Here is an 8798-nt window from a genome sequence, read left to right on the forward strand (position 1 = left end):
ACCACTTCCTTCATTGAACAAGGTCCAAAACAAAGAAGCAACAGGATGGAAGTGAACAGCAGGAGGCTGCTACACTAAAAGGAACTCCTTAAACAAATGTTATGTGCTAGGCAGAGGTTTCATAAATCATGATATTTTGTTTGGGTTGTCTCTTTTGCTGTGGAAAATTAATATCACTGAGACCTTTCTCTAATGCTCCAGTAGAATGTGGTCAATTATATTTCAGATTTGATGTTCAGTAATCGTTGTGGACATCGCAACAGAAATAGTGTTTATGCAGCCCGCCTTCTGGCTTCTGTTACTTGCAAAAAGACGGATGTTTGGCTAGCATAGGCAAGAGGAAAAATGCAGTTGATGCAGTGGAAGTGTGGCTGTCCATGGCTGTGAAGATGGGAATAACAGAAACAGTTGGCTGATTTTTAGCCCTTCAACTAAAATAGCATTTTCCTGACTCGACCACTCACCATACACTGAAAAAAGGGTAATTTGCTTGCCTTATGTTATATTATGCCACCAACACTGCCTTACCGTGCGGATATAGAAATACTGATCTAGGTGAATGGAATAGGAGTTGTGAAAGTAAAAAGAAAATAGGAAACATTCCAGAAGGGACATTGTGTTTGTGATAAGAAGAAAGAAGAAGAAGATTTCAAGAAGAGATCTTCTTGGATAGCAATTAAGTTCCAGGGAGAGACCCAGTGTGTGTGAGTTAGAGGAAAGTAGTAAACACTGGAAAGGAAAATTCTGATTAAAAAAAAGCCAAAGGAAATTGATTGTAACAGAGTATGTGGAAGGATGGTAAAAGTGTGAAAGTTCAGGAAGGGTCACAATGAATCTACCAGGAGCAAGGAAGATATCTAATGATGAACCTTTAAGAAAGCATCTGTGGACCTCTATGCAACCTGACATTTTATTGTCCCATTCACAGGGCTTAGGTCTTATTTAATTACTCTGGTGGGTGCCATTCTACTGAACTTGCTGGTGGCACCCTAAGTGCCAATATGGACGACCCAGACTAAAAAGGACTACAATGGGATACACTGGATATGAAAGGAGGACATATGCTAGAAAGGTCATGAAAGTGGAGATGTGACTACACAAAAAGCAAAGAGGTTCTACACAATTAAGAAGAGGTGCACTATTGAACGAAAGGGGCAGTCTAGAAAAAACAAATCTAATCGATTTCCTCAAATGTTTCAAGTTTATTTATGATTCTGAAATTCTTTTTTAGCTATCTACTCATTCATTTAGTTTGTTAGTTACCTATCTATTTATTGTTGAGCTTTATATAGAGCTGTATGTTGCCTTCTGGTTACTTCATGGTGAGAGAAGGTTACATGGTCCGTGCCCAGTAAGATATCTGCCACAAAGTTTCCCTCTCTTGAAGGATCATTGGGTGATCCGATGGTCAGACATAAATGTAGATATCTTGTGGGCAGGAATCTGGCACACAAAATCCTGGGACCGGGGAAGTCCCGGAAGGGTAGAGAGGTCCTTGACCACGAGTGTTTAGAAAGGACACGTCCTCCCTAATTCATATACTTATAACCAATAAGGGTGTCCCTTCAAAAAACTAATGTTTACTCCTCCAGGAGTGGAGGAAAAAATGAGGGTTGGGAGGTTCCTGCGTGTACGATGGTAAGTCTCTCAAGTAGGGATTACAGATAGAGTCTCTGTATGTGACCAACCTGTTGTTGTGGGTGGGAAGGAAAAGGGACCCTTTTATTTTTATAGCCCTCACTCACTCTAGTAGTGACATGCTTCATCATTGGGCTCACCCCAAATCCTAAAGGTCGGGGTGGGCTCAACCATCTTATAAGAATGGTGCTTATTCTAGGGTCAGATTAGGTAGTGTTACAGTACATGGTGCATCTCATAATGAGGGCTCGGCTCAGATCAGTTCTGTGGTCTGAGTGAAGGAGAGGGAGAACGTTCTGGAGATGAAATAGCACAATATTTACACCCCTTGCAGCAGCATTGACTTAGGGCGCAAACATGAAGCCAGTTTTAAAGAGGATTCACAATTAACTCACTTTTTCTGCAGTGGAGGAGATGTTACAAGGTTTTTTGGCCTGACAAACAGTGGTGCATTGGTTTCAGGACCTATATACAAAAGGACCTTTGTATTGGCACCATTCATTTTGGGAATGAAAATGTTTCCGTTATCTTTGCTTGTGCATTGTTCTATGTAAGTTAGCATTCGCGGCACCATTTTATGTTTGGCTGCCATTTTGAAACATGTTCGAAACTACTCCTTGCCTTTTCGAGAAACGGGTTGTGGTAAGTTTCATTTCTCCAAGGTTGGTCCTTGCTTTGCTAATGAATATACTGTTCTCATTAGCGCATACCTTTCCCACTAGTTAGAGGCCTTCTCCCACTAGTCTAGTGGCGGGCACGGACAGAGCGACCTTGAGTAGGAGATAGTGTGTGCCCAGCCTCAAAATCAAAACCTATCCTTCTGTACCTTTTTGTTTAGCAGCATCTACCTGGAAAATTCCATTATGGGTGTGCCTCCATTGGTTCTGAATTGTACGTAATGTATCTCCATGTTTGCTGATGCCAGTCCCTCTGCAGCATTTCTAAGAGACTGGGCAGACCGGGCTCCGCTCGAGTGTAGCTGAATAACTATATATTGGTTTGTATTCCCTACTGTCTGACCGACTCTTCATTTGGTATGGAAGGCTGAGAGGTGGTCATGAGTGACCGGGGTGACCCTAAGCGGGCAACTTCCTTCAGTTGGCACCTGGACAGGGAGTGTGAGTCATCCCCTTCCACAGATGGGTGGGGATGTCGAGGCTATTGTCAGGTCAGATGGACGGATTAGGGATCCCTGCATGACAGAGTTCCTGTACTCGCAGCTGCCCCTTCTGTTCCGCCGGAAGGTGCCTCGCCCAGTGGTCATCCCGACTGGAGTCCTGAACCAGGAATCCCTTGGATCTGGCTGTTTGGTCTGAAGAGTTGGCAGTGGAGAATAAATTAGTTTGACCTGTGTACATTAGGTGAGCTTGTTTTGGTTCTTTGTAGATATGGTACCATTTTGGTTTGAATTTGGTACAGTCTAAGGGCTGTCTTTTGGATAACAACGTTTGCAAATGTTTTGCCAGGCATAGAATAGTGAATTTGTTTTCTTTTGAGAATGCCTTGAGTAAGTAAATTGGTTTCTTTATCCTGTCACTCTTGTTCTGCAGATGCTCGATTGGAAGAAGCTCAGCCGTCGCCTCCAGAAGGCACTCCTAATATTGATATGTATGTGAAACATGGTCTTGGCCCTATTATGTTTAGTACATTATGGCACAAATATACGAGGGACAATGCCGTGTTGCAGTGGCCATTGACGGGCACTTTTGATGAACAAAAAATTGGTTTTTTCCAGGAAAAATTGTTTGTGAAACAAAGTAGGCAATCTATGTTTGATTTTCTTTGAACATGGCAAAAGGAGGCTAAGCAGAGACAATTAAAGATGGAAAAGGAGGTATGAAAGGGGAGAATGCAAACATTGACTCGGAAAGCTTTAGCACACGATAGAGAGAAACAAGAGATAGGGACTGAACGTGAAGATAGGAGGTTTTGATTGCCTATTGATAAATCTTATATGACCCAAGAAGAAAATGATACCTTTGTGGAGGAGTTATTAGATAATCGACCCCCACCCCTGTATGCCCCACAAAGGATATATCCCACTGTTCCATTGTCCTCACAGCCACCTGTTACTGTTGTGTGACATTGCATTGTCGCTTTAAGATTTGAGAACCTTTTACAATTGCAATTCCAAGTGGAATGTTGGTTGGGGGAGCGAGAGCTTTTCTTCGTAGAGACAGTTGGAGCTGCGTGTAAGGTGGATGAGGTGAATAACCCTACCTGACTTAAACTACGTGGATGAAGATTTATTTCAGTGAAGTTACCACGTTACATTGGCGACGATCGTGGGAGTATTAAAGAAGAAAATTACCTCAACATCCAGCGCGTCTTTGAAAGGTGATAATCGGCAGATTTCATAAGCTGTTGGTTTTGAAGATCGTGGAGGAGTTAACTCTTCGTGTGCGGCTGTTTGTGAGATCCAGGAGAACAAACCCGGCAAGTTGAAGGGGTTTGAGGAAGGAGTGGCAATCAGCCGGTTTCTGCGGTCTGCGTTCCAGTGACGGCGTATCAACTGTCAGTTCAGCTGTGCGGGTCAGTGACGTGGAGGAGAAGTCATCTGCGCATGTCCCAGGAGCTCAGGCAGCGTGCGCATTACGTGAGAGCATTGTCTGTGGTTCACGCATGCGTGAAGAGATGGAGAAGGCTCTTCTAGTTTATTTGCGTGCGCGCTTTAACGGAAGCGATTTTTTACATGCTGAAGAGTCAAGATTTTTTTTATTTTTTTATTGTTTGTTTCATTTCTAAATACTCAGCTGGAAGAACCATGTACTAATTTACAGTCTTCGGGGTAATCACAGGGTGAGTTAAATATACTGTTCTGTGCTTCAAGAAAACATCACTGAGAAGAGGAAGATAACGCTCTATTGGAATTTCAGTTTACGTGTTTGTGGTGACATTGCATGGAGACTTAAATTTACTATAATGCTATGTCGATGCACCACAGAGGGATTTGAGTACTGAAGTTTTTTTTTGCAGTGAGGGACAGTACCAGTAAGAGGTTATAGGGTTTATAAGAGATGGAAAAGAGAGGTTATTTATGAGAGTTGTGTTTATTTATTTATTTATTTTTCAAATCTCATTTTATGACAGGTGTTGTTTTAAGGTGTCCAGTATCTAGTTTTGATATTTTAGACCAGAATGCAGAATGTTACGCAACCACCATTTTTTTTAACAAGTCCTGGTGAGCCAAATATAAAATGGCAAAAGTGGAAGAACATTTTTGTGAATTACGCCAGAGTCTGTGGAACTAATCTAAGTGCAGAACGTAAGCACTCTTTACTATTGCATTGTCTAGGAGGTGAAGGACAGGAAGTTTTGGAACATTTACCTGATCTAACTGTCGGAGAACAGAGAAATTTGAACGAATATGAGATTTGTATAGAACAATTAGACCGTCATTATCTGCAACGGTTAAGTACCATCATGGAGAGATTTTGGTTTGCGTGAACAGAAGAAAGATGAGTCAGTTGAAGAATTTCTCTCTGCTTTAAGGAAACTAGCATCTTCGTGCAAGTTTGGAGGTGCTACAGAAGAGAGGATAAGAGACCAGTTCGTATTGAAATGTGCTCATGACAATATTAGGAAGGAACTTTGGTTAAAAGATGAGCCACCATTAGATGATGTAATTACTTTTGCAAAACAGGTGGAACATATGATGAAATGTGTTGATGAGCTGAGTGTTGAGAAAAACAAACCTATCGCCACTAACACCAGTGTTGATGAGGTGATTTGTCAAGTCAAAAAAAATGATTTAGAGGTAAAAGAGAAAGATAGACCTACACAGGGAAATGATAATGTGCAAGGAAGTTTCGGGAAGCCGACATGTTATAGGTGTGGGAGACTAGGGCATTTAGCTAATGCACCTCTTTGTCCTGCTCTTAAGGTGATGTGTAGTATTTGTGGTGGAAGAGGACATTTTGCAAAGTGTTGCAGAAGTAAAATGAGAAAAGGGGATCAAGTAAAAGCCCAGCCTCAAGTCAAAGTTGTTACTTTTCAAGTTGATGTTCTGGAGGCAATTCATCCTTCTCATCCAGTCAATATTGAAGGTGTAGAATTGGAATTCAAGTTTGATTCTTGTTCTCATTTACCAATGATAAATGAGGATGTTTTCAAAAAACATTTTAACAGCTCTATAAAACTTTTTAAGAGTGATGTTTCTCCGCAAGGGTATGGTGGGGCAACCATTAAAATGTTAGGTTATTTCTTAGCAACCATAGAGTTGTGTGGACGAATGATTGCGGGCAAGGTGTATGTGGCCAAACGGGGGGATGCGCTTTTAGGCTGGCCTCATCAACGTCTTTTGGGTGTAACTCTAAATCCTAACAAGGTCCCTCAGGTTCAGATACAGCAAGTTGGTGAAGCTGGTTCAATGTTTGCAGAACAATTTCCTGAGGTGTTTGATGAGAAGTTAGGTTGTCTTAAGGGATACAGACATTGTATCCGTTTGAAAAAAAGGGCGGTTCCAGTTGTGGCCAGGTGCAGAAGAATACCTATCAATGAACAGATAGGTGTAAAAAAAGAGATTGAACGGTTGCTAGATTCAGGTATCATTGAGCCAGTGGAAGCGACAGAATGGTTGGCTCCCATTGTCATGGCCAAGAAGGCTAGTGGGGAGCTTAGGCTTTGCATAGACTTGCGCTCCCTAAATATGGAGGCGATAGTAGATCATTTTCCATTGCCAAATATTGATGAGATGTTTGGGACCTTAGAGGGTGCAAGGTTTTTTACCACACTTGATTTAGCTTCGGCTTATCACCAGGTTGAACTGGATGAGTCCTCACAAGATTTAACGGCTTTTGTGACACCTATGGGCACCTGCAAATTTTGTAGGATGGCTTTTGGTTTGGTTTCTGCGGCAGCAGTTTTTCAGCGGATCATGACTAGGATATTAAAAGGCATTGGAGGGGTCAGATGTTATCAAGATGACTTGTTGATTTATGGAAGATCAAAGTCTGAGCATTACTCAAGGGTGTGTGCTGTTCTAAAACGTTTGAAGGAATCAGGCTTGACGTTAAAGAGAGAGAAATGCAAATTTGGTGTTGAGGAGGTGAACTATCTAGGACACTGCATTACCGGTCTTGGTGTTTTCCCAAAGAAGGATTTAGTGGATACCATTGTGAACATGAAGGAACCTACCAACAAGGAGGAATTATTATCTTTTCTTGGGATGGTAGAATTCTATAGCAAGTTTATTCCTGGGTATGCTGACTCAGAATATGAGGAGACTTACGGCAGAGTGTTATTTTTCAGTGGTCTGTTGAGTGTGGGAATGAGTTTTGTTCTTTAAAAAAAGAGTTGATGAAAGCTCCTTCGCTACAGGCATTTGTTCCGGGACAAGATACTTACATTTTCACGGATGCTAGTATAAAGGGTTTAGGAGCTGTGTTGGTTCAAAAGTATTAGGGTGCAGAGAAGTTAGTTGCATGTGGTGTTTGAGAGGTCCAGACGTAAATTATTCGGTAATTGAGAAAGAATCATTGGCTATTTTTTGGGCTCTGAGGAAATTTAAGAATTTGATCTGGGGTACCAAGGTGAAAGTTTTGTCGGATCATAAGCCACTCAAAGAGGTGTTTTCTAAAAAAGGTTTGGATTCAATTTCCTCAAGGATTAGGAGGTGGATTATTTCTCTCCAGGAATTTGATTTTGAAGTTGACTATATTCCTGGGGTGGTAAACAAGTCTGCGGACTGTCTTTCTAGGTTAGTTGATCCTAATGGGTGCGTGTTGGATGATGATGTCATCAAAGAAGAAGATAGTATCAGTGTTTGTGAAGTGACATCAGGTGCCATTAGTGAGTCAGAATGGAAAGAAGAAGTAGAGAAAGATGGAGAGATAAGGAAAGTGATGGAAACACTGTTATCCAATGGTCGGTTGGAAAAACCATGGGCTTTGGTTGGTGATGAACTCTCAGTTAGTGAGGGTCTGCTCACACGTGGTACCAAGCTTGTTCCTCCTGCAGGAATTAGAAGTAAACTTCTTGGTTTAGCTCATGCTGGGCATCTTGGGATTGTTAAGACAAAAGAGTTTATAAGGTTACAATTTTGGTGGCCAGGCATGGATCTAGAGATTGAAAGGTTGGTTAGGGATTGTGTGGAGTGTTGTGCGAGTGATAAGGTATTAAAGACTAGGCAGATTCCTATGGTATGTAGAAAATTACCAAAATACCCGTGGGATGAGATAGCTATTGACATAGTGGGTCCGTTGCAAGATGTGACACTCCTTATCTAATAGTTGTGTTAGATCTGTATTCTAGATGGGTTGAAGTGGGTGCAGTCAGAGAAATCTCTACGGGATGTGTCATCAAGTTCTTGGAGGGGATATTCAGAAGAGAGAGTTTTCCCAATAGCATTCTTTCCGATAACGGTCCGCAATTCTGTTCCAAAGAATTTTTAAGTTTCTTGGGTGAATGTGGGATTGTCCAAAAAAGGAGTGCGATCTATCATCCAGAAACTAATGGGGCGGTGGAACGAGTTAACAAAACTTTAAAAGAAAGCATACAACTTGCAAGGGCAAATAATCTGAACTGGAAAGAGGTTTTGCAAGAAAGAATAACGGCCTATCGCATGTCTCCGCATTTGACTACTGGGAGATCGCCTTTTGAACTTTTCAAAGGCAGGGCACCAAATTCTAAATTATGTCCAGGTTGGATGAAACTAAACAAAGGTTTGGTTAATAATCAAATTGGTTCTTGGAGGGATAGAGAAATAGATAAACAGGTTGAGAGGAAGGTTTATTTTGATATGAGAAAATCTGCACGGTTTAATGAGGTAAATGTGGGTGATTTAGTACAAGATTAAAGCTCCAGTTGGATGTCAGCCTGGTTCTAAGTTCTCTAGTTGCAAGTTGATAGTCAAATTATTTAAGAATGCTGTAAAAACCGATGATGGCCGGATATGGAACAAAAATCGAGTTGTGGTAGTTAATCGCAATTTGTCTTCCTCTGAAGAGCAGGGAGTTTCAAACAATTCTTCTTGCTCTCTGACGAATTCGTCTTGTTCCATTCCCAACAGATTTCCTGGGGCACTTACAAGTGTCAGGGAAAGGAGTCAAAGAGTACGGAGACTTCCAGTATACATGAAAGATTATGTATGATTTGTTTCTCTTGAATTTACTGGATTTTACATGTTACAGTTGTTTTCATTTTTAAACTATGTAGTTCAT

This window comes from Triturus cristatus, chromosome 9 (genome assembly GCF_964204655.1).
Source record: "Triturus cristatus chromosome 9, aTriCri1.1, whole genome shotgun sequence".
In the NCBI taxonomy this organism is placed as follows: domain Eukaryota; kingdom Metazoa; phylum Chordata; class Amphibia; order Caudata; family Salamandridae; genus Triturus; species Triturus cristatus.